A 14973-nucleotide genomic window follows, 5' to 3' on the forward strand; every position below is an offset into this window, starting at 1 on the left:
GACTTCACACTTTAATAAATAATATTCTAGTTGATGACAGAAACCTACAATAACTGAGTCTAAGAGAAGCTAACCCAGTCACATATTAAGACTCTAACTTTGTAGAGTTATGCTCATGCAGAGCAAAAGAAAGCTGACCAATAAGAAAATATAACATAGCCACATTTCAAAATAAGCCCCAAAACATAGAGTTGTATATATTCTTCATAAGCTAAGTTGACAGTAGTCAGGTATTTGAATTGTTTGTGTTTTCTTGCCACTGAAATCATTTTACAAAAGTGTCAAATTTATTTATTTAAAATATTTTTTACTCCATGTTTAGCACTTAATGTAATTTATTTTAAACCTTTTATTTCTAGAGTTTTTTTTCTTGCTCCAAAATTAATAGAGTGGCTAGATTTCAATGGGTGCCTATACAAAAGCCCCTGTAAATTCGATTTCCCAAGGCATAAATAAATGTCAATAACTCTCATATGTCTAAAGAGGGAGCTATTGACTAAGAATGACTGGAATATGTCAAATTGAATAAAGATATTTCTCAATTCACAGAGGAACTCTCATACATGTTACTAATTGATTTTGATTCTATTGATACTTAATTGAAAAAAAGTACATCACTTTATGAATCAATACCACCACTATGAATCTGAAATACAGTTTTTCCATTGGCATCATTTTTCTAGCCACAACAGTTTCTCATCCCTACTCTGGTCCCTACCCTTACTGTAAATTGCTGCCAAAATAATCTTCCATTTTTCACAAGTATTATATTTTTATGGGTTCTATGACAAAGTACTACGGCATTTTCCACATTTCCACTATCCATCCTCTTTGCCATATTCATAAATTATAATATTATATTATCAATATGCTTAGCCTTTAAAAGCTGAACCAAAAACTAGACCTTGGGAAGATTTGTTTTCAAAATCAATCCATTATATAATTTTGAATTACAATGGATATAATATACTAAAGAAATGATAATATACTAAAGAAATAATATACTAAAGAAGAAACTTCATACTAAGTAAGTAGGTTGAGTAGTAACAATTTCTGAAGCATGAGTTATGCATAGTACATATGTACACCTATTAAAATAAAGATGGCCAGCTTCAGGTACTGGTTATTCCAACCTAGTGATTTATAAGTATAAGTAATATTTCTGACACATTTTCATAAAATATAATCACGACTGTTTCTGACACTTACAATCCTGAATGCTAAAAAGTTTTCAGAGAGTCATGACGAGCACAACACAGTTTCTATTTCTAAAACACTGCAGAAATACGGTATCAGTGAATTTGCAGGTGATGCTCCTTTGAAAAGAATGTCGTACATTGACTGGCATCTTCCTCTTTTCACAGGGAAAATTAAACTTCTTGAGAAATCTACTCAGGTAATTTTTATTTTCCCAAAGAAGATATTTTTCATGAAATGACTGTGACTGTGATTTGTGACACAGGTCACACCACTGCTTTCTTCCTATCTACGTCGGGATCACTATGTGATGTGATTTTGGTAACCGGCAGAATTCAGTGCAAAGCAATGTTTCCTTCCAGTTTGATTTCAATAACTCTCAAAATCTTCTAAGGCACTCTACCAGGATTTCAAGTTAGCAGGATACTATTAATCAAATTTCTTAAAAAATAATTAATGAAAACATAATAAAAGTACACTGGCAATAAAACTGGAGCAGTTAAACATTCAAATGATAAACAATCATTTGCATTACTGAAAAAGACATAAATTAATCACATACTTGAATACAGAATGTAATAAAGTGACTCTACATTAAATGTAGAATTTAAAATTTATTTTCAGTATGATTAAATTTAACCAAAAATTTAATATTTAAATATTTATGAGAAAAACTGAGAATGTACCTTTACAATTGGTAATAATAGGTGTTGTTTAACTATTGTTTTCAGTGAGAGGGAGTGCATACTGTAAGGATTTATAGAAAAATCATTTTTTGAGTTGAATAAAAAATGAACCTGACCATTATTCTTTCACTTATATCAAATTATAGATCATTATCATCAGCTGAAAGTCATTGGGTTATCAAGAAAGACTAAGAAGATTAATTGCTTTGTGTTTGAGATAAAACTTGCCCAAGAGAAACAGGTACCCAGGGTTTAGTAGCAAATTTCTAATAGATCGTGTTTCATGCCTACATTTATTCACTATGAAGTTCTGTATTAATATTGCCTTAGTACCTAGGCCATCTGCGATTTGGTATTTGTAGATATTTAAAATATATAACCAAAATGTCTATCAAATATGAAGGTAACACTTTTTTGACCCAACTGTAAGTTATAGGTTTTATTATTTTAAAAAATTATTTAAGATGGTGAATTTGCACTAAACCAATTAAGCTCTTTCACCTAATCAACATTTTAATAGCAGACTGGGTTTTTGAGTCAATGGTTCAAGACTTCAGTTTCAGGCTGGCCAAGAGATTTTCTCCGAGAGATGCTAAATGGTCCCATGACAATTATGTTATTATGGCTTTGACCTCCTTGCTGTCAATAATTGACCTAACAGATTCAGACGTTTTCTGCAATCTATTTATGGTCCAACATGGATTTTTTTTCTATGGAAAATAACTATCAATATCTTTTTTTTTTTTTTTTCTTTTTTCTTTTTGAGACAGAGTCTCTGTTGCCAGGCTGGAGGGCAGTGGCATGATCCCGGCTCACTGCAACCTCCGACTCCCGGTTCAAGTGATTCTCCTGCCACAGCTTCCCAAGTAGCTAGGATTACAAGCATGTGCCACCACGCCCAGCTAATTTTTGTATTTTTAGTAGAGACGGGGTTTCGCCATTTTGGCCAGGATGGTCTCGATCTCCTGACCTCATGATCCGCCCACCTCGGCATCCCAAAGTGCTGGGATTACAGGCATGGGCCACCATGCCTGGCCCTCAGTATCTTTTAAAAATATCGTTTTAAGACTTTTGAATACATCATCAGTCAACACAGTGAGTACTGCAAAGATTCTGATTTGTATTTAAAAACATTTTAAACCAGACTATAGATTTAAAAAAAACCCAAAACTCCTTATATTACTGCAAATAATTCAAATGGAGGCAAAATCAAAAGCAAAAAACCTGAAATATTATCATTTTAATTGGAAGTATGAGTTTCCCATAGTAATATTAGCTTTCTCACTGCAAACAATTGGCACTAGGGGTGAACAGGAAATTAACATCACAATAGGTCATAGTCATCACCCCTCATGGTTTGAAAATTTATTCGTAATATTGACTGATACTAACATATTGTAATTGTCTCCTTCAATGCAAAGATGATGACCATGTAAGAATCAATGTGAGCAATGTCTCATTTTTAGAATTACCGATTTGATTCCAAATTACTGATTAGTTCTGCTCAGAGAACAGGGTCATTATGAACTATTAGAGAGCTCAGTTATTTGTAACAGACATTTTCAGGGTCAGAGTAAGTGAATAAGAACAATATTCCTGCACTATATAAAGCAGCTGTTGCAGTTTGGAAGTCTAGAAGGAAATTAAAATCTATAGAGGTGTCTTTTTGCATTTATATTTCATGGGAGAGCAGTCATCTCATTTTCAAAAAGGTAAAGCTTCATTCAGATTATTCATTTATTCAACAAACATTTATTGAGTAACCAGTACTAAACGGAAGGCTCAAAAATAAATAAAACTTGTTGTTCCCTTTCAATGTGCTGTGTTTCCAAGTAATTTTTCTTTTGTAACCATTCATTTTGAAAGTGGGACTTCTATACCATTTTAAAATATTGTTTGAAATTTTAAAATAAATGAAATAATATGACTAAAACAAATAAAATAACATTATTTGAGAATTACAAAACACCTCCCAACCACTAGAAATTTCTGATATGAACCCTTTGTTCCACCTCAGTCTGTCACAGACCCTCTTAACTAAAATGTATGGGTATGCGGTAAGAATCTGCATTTTTCAGATGCTACCAACCATACAGTTTGAGAACCTCTAATAGAGTGAAATGATAGTATCTTATGAACAAAGAGAGAACATAGAAACTTTGAAAGAAAGATTGCTTTGAATATGGCTTTCACTGTTGAGGACAATTTTAAATATTGTACAAACTATGTAGAAATACAATCAGTACAAAAAAAAGCAATTTAACGATGAGATTTTTATGGGTACCTGGACCCTAAATTTTAATTCCTGTTTCACAGAAATTCACACAAGTAGATATTTTATGCCCAATAATTTCTGATAACATTTTATTTTGTAATATTATCAAAACAAAATCTTTAATATTTGCTCAAATATTGCAAACTTAAATCATTTCAAACATTTTTTTCTTATTCTTAACCGAAAGCAATGAACCTTTCCCGACCTCTTAACTCCTTCTCTTCTTTAGAACTCATTTTAAAGATCACAGTGTTCTTAGCCTTTATATGTCTTTCAAAGACCTTAAGATAAAAGCAGTAAGATCTTGAAATCATAACAAATAAGTTTAATATGTATGTGTATATGGCATGTGTTTATATTCTTTTAGGTATTTCCTTAAATAATAATCCAGATACCATTTATAGTGGGAGTGGAGAGAATACCCACTTGGGAGTAAAAAATTTTTGAATCTCTAGACCAAGGTAATACCATTTAATATTCTAGGAAAAATATGGAATCAAATACTTGTTAAATACTTTCAATACATCAAGTATTTTGTTTATTTTTCCCTAAATCCCATAAATAAAATTTCATTTTCATTTTCTACTGAAGAAGAGAAAGACTTAGGGAAGCTAAGGAACCTGTCCAATATAAGTATCCTATCCTGGTTCAAGATGATTTTATTTAACTTCAATGTCCACATTCTTTCTAAATTATCCTCTATTGTAATAAATGAACAGAGAACTTTGACACCTGCAAAAGATGCATATCTTTGTTGTTCATTGTCGGTTTAAAGCAAGAGCAAATCTTGGACTAGTTTCTCTTGACAAGTCATTTATGAGTGGTGGTTGACTAAACTGCAATGATGAAAAGATTCTGAGGTTGATGCAGGACTTTCCAGGAGCCAACTAGTTGGTGATGCCTGCGTTCCTTATAGGAGCAGCCACATGTGTGCATGTTCATTGCCTCTGACTTAGATCCTACAAACAAGATGCAGCATCTGCTTCTTATTCTTAATTCCATAATGTAAGTCCAATGAGCAGAATATACTTTACATTATTTGCAAACAATATAAGAATGTTTCACAAACATGCGATTTGGTTTTACTGTTTCCCCATGAGCTCAATTTGCTGTTATTGTTTCTCCATGTGCTCACTTATTTATGTTTTTAATAGTTCACTACAGTTTTTCAAATATATATTTTTAAAATGCATATAAGGTGTAATAAATAAGAAAAGGTGAATACAAAATATAATTAAATAGGAAATGACAGATCTAAAGTTAAAATCAATATTATTCAAATTAATTATTCCTGACAGGTTACACTGAATTTACTATTTCTGTATGCTTTCAATATGAGTAAAGTGAATCTCATAATTAAGATTTATAATTTATCATAAGTCACAAGAATCCTTGATTTATTCCAGTCCCATTAATATGAACACTTATGAAATGCCAGATAGTTTCTGGCAATGATAGTGACTTAACTTCTATGGATATGAGGACTTAGGAGTTGACATTCTAAAAATGTATTTCTAAGTTTATGTAGAAAACTATAGACCTCAAAAGAGCAATAGGTCTCTAACACAAAACTGTCACTTCCATTACATGTCACACTGAAAGAACTTAGAATAAATTGCAAACATCTTACCATACGTTTCAGGGTCCTATACGACCCAGTCCGGCCTATTCCTCTGATCTTAGCACCACTCACCCCTTCTCCACTTTGTTCCAGAAACCTTGAAGTTATCTCCCATCTTCTGAATCAGCAAAGTTTGTTCCAATCTTAAGAGCTGTGCAATTCTTGTTTCCTCTGGCCGGAGCCTTTTCCCTCAAATTTTTGTAAGAACAGCCTATCTTGTCACCTACATCTTAGCTCAAATTATACATTCTCAGAGGGGTCTAACCTGATTTCCCCTTGCCTTCAATCACTTTCAATCTCAATATCTTATTAATCTTAACCACTATATTGAAAATATATAATTTTTGTCTGTCTTCCTCCATAAGAAAACGAGCTCCAGGAAGGCATGACTTTTGTCAATATTGTTTATGCCTATATAACCAGATATGAGACAAGTGTCTAGCCCACAGTATGGGCTTGGAAATATTATTGAAGGATTGAGTTAACAAGTAAAAGAAGAAATGACTGAATGTGAGTACTTTTATTATTTTATTCTATCATAGGATGGTCATATATTCTGAGAAAGTAGGGAATTAGACAATTTTCCCAAGACAAAACTAATTCCAAACTATGTAGGGTTAGCTTTTAAATAATTTTGTGATTTATTCTCTTTTCTTCAGCATCTCAGCTCTGTATTATTGATATCTCTTGTGGGAAGACAATTCTTATATTGACTTGCATCTCAAATTGGTTTGAACTAACTTCTAGACTATTCTCTTTGTAATGCCACATTACAATGGCCTCAATTAGGTGGACAAGCACGTGTATGATTATTAGAGTGAGGATTTGTATAGTAATTCCTGACAGGGTTTTTAATAATGCCAGTTAGATTGCCATAGTAAAGGATGACATCAATTCAAAAAGGAAATTGTGTTTTTTAAAATGCAGTATATTTTTATTCTGTCAGCACTAGGTGTACGTCCAACTATATATAATAGCATTTTATATCAAATATCTCCTGTGTTAATATGGAAGAAGTGGCTCCAAAATAAAGCTTAGTCTAATAAACTGTCCAATTCTGAGGGTTTCAAATATACTACAGTTTTAGATTATGTATACTAGACTACGATTTTTGATAGACCTTGGACATATTTGGAAATCTATAATTACCATAAAGCAATATGGTATTTATCAAGTGCCTCTTAAACATGTTATGAGTAGTCTCACTTGTATAAAAAGTCACTCTGCCATCTAAGAGTGTATTAGGTAGGATTAGGTCGGCTTCAAGAGACCAAAAACTCAAAATAATTGAAATATCAATACAGTAGAAATGTATTCCATCTCAAATGAAATAAGTGTAGAAAGAGTCTGTTTAGGGTTGGTTAGTGCATCACACTGTCAAGGACCAAGAGTCTTTCTGCATTTCTTCTCAGCCATCCTCCGCATGTGGTCTCCATATCATATTCTGAGGTGTCTGGTCTAGTACCAGCTCCAGGACCCAAATCCAGCCAAGAGAATGAAGAAAGGGTCAAAGGATTACACATCTTCTCCTTTCCAAGAAGAATTCCCATTGACATGTCATTATCCAGACTTAATCACTTGTATGCATAGGGAAGCTAGGATATAAGATTCTTATTTTTGATTACTGGGTGCTCAGCTAAAATTTAAAGATTGCAATTCTAATGAAGAAAGGGAGAAAAGCATTTGGGGACAAATAGAAATCTCTGCTGCAAAGAAGTTTCCAAAGAAGGAGACAAGACATGGAAAATCTAAAAGTTAAATGTCTGATGTTTAAATTAAAAGTTGGAAACCGGGCGCGGTGGCTCCCACCTGTAATCCTAGCACTTTGGAAGGCCAAGGTGGGTGGATCACCCGAGGTCAGGAGTTTAAGACCAGCCTGGCCAAAATGGCAAAACGCTGTCTCCACTAAAAATAGAAAAATCAGCCAGGCATGGTAGTGGGCGCTTGTAATCCCAGCTTCTCAGGAGGCTGAGGCAGGAGAATCACTTGAACCTGAAAGGCGGAGGTTACAGTGGGCCGAGATCATGCCATTACACTCCAGCCTGGGTGACAGAGCGAGTCTCTGTCTCAAAAATAAATAAATAAATAAATAAAATAAAATAAACAATAATAAATTTATAATAATTATAAGGGGGTTAAGAAATTAGGGCTTTGCAGTTAGGCTGCTGGGATTAAAAGTCTGGCTCTGGCATTTATTTGCAATGTGAACTTGGATAGGTACTTAAACTTTGCAAGACTGTTTCTCAAGCATCAGTAAATAATAATAGTAGAATTACAGTAGTGGGATGACCAAATAAAATGAACATAAGGTCTTTAGTATAGAATCTGGCTCATATTGAGCACTTGATAAATATTATTGATGAAGAAGATAATGATGATGATGGTGATTTGGATGTTAATGGGTGATAGTAGATAAACGGTATTATTAGCAATATAAGAACAATCAAAACATGATTATTATGATTAGTGTCAGAGAATGCTTGGAAGGCTTCATAGATGGGGAAGTACTTGATACAGACCACATGGATAGGTTGGATTTACAGAGCTAGAAAGGAAAGCGAATTCCAAGCTGACCATATTAATACATCATGACCAAGTTCAACAAAATCAACCTCCACACTGTTTGAATCCTCCATAATTTCATTGCAAATGGGTTTAAAACGATTGGAAGATGGAAGCTTACTGAACTTAAGTGTAAACATTGTTTAATGATTTAGTTACTAAAATGGACAATTATTCTATTGCTGAACATTTTCTGAGTTCCTTTATAGGGAAAAAAAAATTATTACATGAATTTGCTACAATCTGGGTAAATGAACGCAACTTGAATGAAAACCAATAGTCTTCTATATCTTCAAATAGTAAATCACTCTTACTTTCCTAACAGTAACTTCAATGTTACCAAAAAAAATCCCCCCCAAAACCAAAACATACAGAAATCTTAAAACTTTCCACCAATGGTAAACCAGAGAGTAAAAGTATAATTAGCATACTTATTTTCCATCCAATGTTTTTGAGTTTACACATGCGCGTGTGTGTGTGCGTGTGTGTGTGTACCCAATCTCTTCTTCAAAATGTGAAGAGCTTTGGGCATACCTTCAATTGCTATAATTAATTTATTCTTGCCCAAAACACTAAGAGGTTCACTTGAGCGTGAATTCTGCATTTTTCCACCATAGGAAATTACTTGAAAAGTTCCCCCATTAGAAAGCCTAATTTAAAATTAATATGTATGCATTTTCTTTCATCTTTTAAATATGCAAAAATAAGCTGTTTCTCAGTGATGAAGAACTGAACAGTGGTTTGAAATGCCACTTATTTGAATTTCATAAGTCAATCTTTCCCTATATCTTTTTTTTTCTTCATTTGGCTGTCACTCAGAAAATTGCAGGCAAACAGTTGAAAATGAAGCAATATTCCCCACAAAGTCTGAGTCTTAAAGAGCTAGTGCTGTTGTGACTTTCAATCATACAGTTCACTCAGCTTATGTGATGTAATTATTACTTTTAATAGCAAAAAACCACAATTACTTTTGAACCACCCTAATACTATTAATTTTTTTAGCCCTTACCATGTGCCAGGCACGTTCCTAAGGACTTCACATTCTCTCTCTCAGTTAATCCTCACCAAAACTTGATGAGGTGGTTTTTATTATTGTACCAATTTAGGAGCTCAGATAACTGATCCACAGAGAGGATCAGTTGGCCAATGTCATAGAAGTGACAAATGGTGAATACAAGATTAGAACCCACTCTGTTTTTGTCTACATACCACACATTTAAGCCCTGAATTACTTTGCCTCTCCTCTCATGCATATACACATCTTATTTAAGGCTACTAGATAACAAAAATTGCTGCTTTAGTATAAAATTATGTTATAAAACTTTATTTCCACCAGTAACAATTGTTTGGTACTGCACCTGTGGCTCCATTTTTCAATTCTACAAACATTTGGCTGAAAGCATTGTACACAGTGTTGCTACAGAAAACATGCTGGTGAGCCCACTTTCATGCTCTAAAATTCAGCTACCTCCAGAGGAAATGACATAGCAACATGTTTGATTCTTGTAAAAAGAACCTACCCCAATATCTACACAACTCTTTTTAAAGGCAGAAGAGGAAAAACACTGTGCACGGAAAACTACTGGCTGCTTGATGTGTGTGTGTAGCTAGCTGGATCTTTACAGGATGAATGATCCATCGATAAAAACCTATGAGAGCTACACAAGCACCCGGCAGAGTACATGCATAGCTTCTTAATAATGTCTTCTTGTTTGTTTCAACAAACACACATCGTCAGAGCCCATTTTGACAGCCAAATAATGCTACCACCAACTTGTCATGATAAAAAATAAACCTGATTGAATGCAAATGGGAAAACCCATTTAAAATATGTTAAAGGAATAAATGTGTACCAGTCTAATCAAGATGGTAAACAGATTTTCAGTCATCTTAAATATTCTAGAGAACGATAACGTGAAGGTAAATGAAAGGAACAGACTTTTTTTTCTGTCATAGGAAACAAAGAATTATATGTGCCTGTGAACATACGCACACTGTTTGGATCAAAGAAGACACTATTTTTATCATTCAACTGCAATCCTATATGATTCTTCCATTTACCCAAGTGATCTGCCTGAGATTTATTATAAAGTGGGGCTGATGATTATATTCTAAAGGATCAAGTATTGTAGAATGAATAGAGTCATCTTGCATATGTTTCGTTAATGCCAAACCTTCTGGAAAAGGAAGGCGAGGGACTTCCTCAAAGACCAATTGATCTGGGAAGGGGTTTGAAATTGCCTCTGTAAATATTTTCCAAACAGGTACTCAAGCTAATTTTTAAAACACAACATGATTGAATCATAACACCTCCCCACTGCAACCCTCACTCCCCTGCTTAGATTGGCAGTGGCTTCACATTGTTCTTAGGATGAAAGCAATGCCTACAAGTCCCTGTGTGTTCCTTCTGCCCCCAAGCATTAGGTTCCAATTCATATCTCTCCTCCTACACCCCATACTCCAAGCTTCCTGACCTTCTTTCAGTCACTAAGACCATATAGCTTCTCAGGATCATCCCAAAAGTCTCATGGTAACTGTTTCCCCAGTGTCCCGTGCTGAGAACAGCACCTGTAATTTGGTCAGTACCCATAACTAGTGTTAAATACAGGAATGAGTGAATGTATGCCCCTCCCTTTCCCTAGTATAGTCTCTTCCCACCCATCCTTTTAACTTGTTTTACTTCTAAGTATCCTTCATATTTCAGCTTAAATTTTACACCCTCAGGGAAGCTTTCTCTTAGCCTAACCCAAAACTTCAAGTGGTACCACACCCCTCTCACCATAGCAACAATTATAATTGTAAGTTTATATTTATTTGTTGGATAATTTGGTTAGTGCAATTTCTCTACTAAACTTTTAGGTCTGTGAATTCCATGAGAACAGAAATCAAGCCTCTTTTTGTTCATTACTGTTTCCCAAGTGTCTACCATGGCACCTCACACGTTTAGAAGTCCATAAATGTTTATTGAGTATATCTGAGAGTGAGTGGACAAATGAAAGAATGAATACTAAAAGAAAGACCCCAGGAAAAGTAGAGTCCTCACCATTTTTGTAAAATAACCCATCTATAATATTTCCTCTGTCAAATACAGGAAGCAGATGGGCAGAACTCAGTGACAAGCTAATGACATCGAACATGGAAATGTATGACTTTAAAACTTCTAGGGAATATTTTTAATTGTACATATTTCTCTGCCAACAGTTTTAAGCGAGGTATAGGTTTGCCACGTTGTTTTATTTCTGTTACTTCAACTTTGGGCTAAGGAAAAAAATCTCATCCATTTCCAGGGGGAGATTCATAGCCTCTGGGTCAAAGGTAATTGGTTTAAAACTTACCGTGATTCCACAGAAACGCAGCAAAAATAATTGCTGCATTTTATTTTCTCCTGAAAATACACAGGTTAGTTTGTGAAATGATGATTAATTTCTAACTATTGTTTTAAAAATAGTGTCCTCTCAAAAGCATGTTGATAATAGCTTGCAATTTTAGTAGTAGCTAAATTAATTCCTTTGCAAAATTAATGAAGTCAGTGAGTCAGAGACTTCTGAATTGTAATGAGTTTCAAAAAATTCTGCATGAGTTAAAATCCCACATGAATTATATAAGAACATCTTTGTTTTCCTTTTTTATTTTACATACTTCTGTAGTATTTTTCTATCTAAAAGAAGTATAAATATTTGAAAATGGCAACCTGTATTTTATTGTCTCTTAGGCAGCCAAATTCAAGTTACCTTGTAACAATACGGATGATACAAAACAAGAAAGAGAGAAAAAAATCACGTATTGTGTTTGCCATATGTTGTCAAAATAATAGCTTTTATTTATTTTGTAGGGTTTCTATGTCAGTTACTAATTAAAATTAGAGTGAGCTATTATAAGGGTCTACATGCTAAAGCAATGTTTTTTATCTGAAACAGGACTTACCTTTGTACCGTCCTTACGATTCAACTTAATCAAAAACTTGTTGATATCTCAACTTATCAAGAATAGATATTTGCTGATATTAACTACAGTGTGGTAGGACATATTCCCTCTATTTAAAGGATTCTGGGGTTCACAGTCATTTGGGAGAAAGTAGAAAATAATTAAAGATCCTATACGTTTAAAAAAGAAAGACTATCAAGGGCACACTCTTATTTTCCTTTATTTACCGTTTCTTTGTTCGGTTTAAATTTTCATTCTCAACTTCTATTTCCACAGTCTTTTAAAAATTCCATTCATTTCAATTTTCAACTTACAACCTTTTTTGTCAATTTTTTTTTTTTTTTTCTGAAAATATACTCCCTTGGGAGCTTTCCCACTGGTAAGAGAAAGGATTTTTTTTTTTTTTTTTTTTTTTTGAAGGACTCTTGCTCTGTAGTGTGATCTGGGCTCACTGCAACCTCCACCTCCTGGGTTCAAGAGATTCTCCTGCCTCAGCCTCCTGAGTAGCTGGGACTACAAGTGCACGCCACCACGCCCAGCTAATTTTTGTATTTTTAATAGAGACAGCGTTTCACCATGTTGGCCAGGATGTTCTCTATCTCTTGACCTCGTGATCCGCCAGCCTCGGCCTCCCAAAGGAGACAGGATTTTTAAAAGAAAACATTCTGAATGTGAAGGCCTTTCAGCCAGTGAGATTTTTTGTTATTTATTTATTTATTGTTTATTTATTTATGTAGACTGATATTTGGTTCTGCAAAGAAGGAAAGAATGTTGCTTGTCTACAGAGCTTGCCTCTGAATCTTATTTGAAAAATGGAAAGTAGGGCAAAAGTCACCATATTACACCTGGCACAAATAACTCCTGACATGTCATATAGGGATGAGTATTAATCTGGCATGATTCTTTTAACTCAAGGCTTTAATATTTTTTTCGGAATAAATGTTCAGCAAGAAGCACAGTCCCTGATAATCAGTGAGTTTTGTGTTATGCAGAGTCAGGAAATGGATTACTCTTGTACAAGCATTAAGTTTAATTAAACAATCAATTTTTCATTAAGTCAGTGCTTCAATTCAGCACTTTACTAGGTGCTTTGGGAAAAAACAGGTACAACATGGTGACAGTACTTATGTCTAATACCACTAAGGCACCCATGAAGAGGAGAAGTATGGGATATGGAAGTTCAACAAAGAGTGAGAGTCACAGTAATTATAAAAAACTCCAGAGAGGAAGGAGCTTGGATATGATGCTGGGGAAATAAACAGGAAATAGTTTTGCTGGAAATGTATTTCAAAGAAAGAGAACAATGTAAGAGTTCATAGAAAAAGAGGTTCCACAATCATACAATGATAATACAATGAAAGTATCCTTACAGTTAAAATGATATGAAAAAACATTAAAGCTTGTCAGATAGTTTAATAGTCAGCTACATCCTTATATATGCAAATGAAAGTTATCGGCTTTGAAGTATTAAACTTCATATCTGTTAGAAGAATTTTTATAATTTTAATAATGCATTTTAAAAGAATTTGATTTCTGTAAAGTCTATTGTTGACACACACATATATTTACATGTTTTGGGGTTATTTTTAAACACACATTTTTTTAGTGTGGGAATGCTTTATGTCTGTTCATAACTGTCTGTATAAAACATATAAAACATTAATGCTTCAGCTGGAAATAATTACACAGAATGTTACCATTGATCCTAAATCAAAGAGAGTCTAGGTCACATCCATTCAGTGAAGAGCTAAAGCTAATCTCCTTCTTAATGTTATAGCCTAGTCTATTTTTATCATTATATTACTGATTTGTTCTTATTTATTTAAAAATAAACATCTGCCAGGTGCAGTGCTCATGTCTGTATTCCCAGCACTTTAGCAGATCACGTGAGGCCAGGAGTTGGGGACTAGCCTGGGCAACACAGCAAGACCCTGTCTCTACAAAAAATAGAATATCTACAAAAAATAGAATAATTAGCTGGCCAGGCACGGTGGCTCACGCTTGTAATCCCAGCACTTTGGAAGGCCGAAGCAGGTGGATCACGAGGTCAGCAGTTCGAGACCAGCCTGACCAACATGGTGAAACCCTTTCTCTACTAAAAATACAAAAATTAGCCAGGCGTGGTGGTGGTTGCCTGTAACTGAGAGGTGACAACGTGCTGGCAGCCCTCGCTGGCTCTCAGCACCTCCTTGGAGCCTGCTCTGGCCACACTTGAGGAGCCCTTCAGCCCACTGCTGCACTGTGGGAGCCCCTCTCTGGGCTGGCAGAGGCAGGAGCCGGCTCCCTCTGCTTGTGGGGAGGTGTGGAGGCACAGGCCCGGACGCGAACCGGGGCTGCACAGGGCGCTCTCGCCGGCCAGCATGAGTTCTGAGTGGGCGCGGCTTGGTGGGCCCCGCACTAGGGGCTGCCAGCCGCAGTAGTGAAGGGCTTAGCACCCAGGCCAGCAACTGCGAGGTTGCGCAGGGTCCCACAGCACTGCCAATCTGCCCGCTCCGCATTCGAATTCTCGTGGGGCCTCAGCTGCCTGCCCGTGGGGCAGGGCTCGGGACCTGCAGCCTGCCATGCCCAAGCTCCCCCGGTGGTGGGCTCTGGAGGGGACGGAGCTTCCCCACCTCCCCAATGGGCGCCGGCCCCTGCTCCACAGTGTCTGGTCCCATGGACCACCCAAAGTCTGAGGAGTGCAGGCGGGCAGCATGGGACTGTTGGGC

The 14973-nt window shown here is 35.5% G+C and overlaps 1 pseudogene; it reads right to left on the minus strand.

Moving 5' to 3' along the window:
* Positions 1-14763, minus strand: part of LOC112619316 — an 84468-nt pseudogene extending 69705 nt beyond the window's left edge.
* Between the last annotated feature and the right edge of the window lie 210 nt (positions 14764-14973).

Source organism: Theropithecus gelada, chromosome 2 (assembly GCF_003255815.1).
Source record: "Theropithecus gelada isolate Dixy chromosome 2, Tgel_1.0, whole genome shotgun sequence".
Taxonomy (NCBI): domain Eukaryota; kingdom Metazoa; phylum Chordata; class Mammalia; order Primates; family Cercopithecidae; genus Theropithecus; species Theropithecus gelada.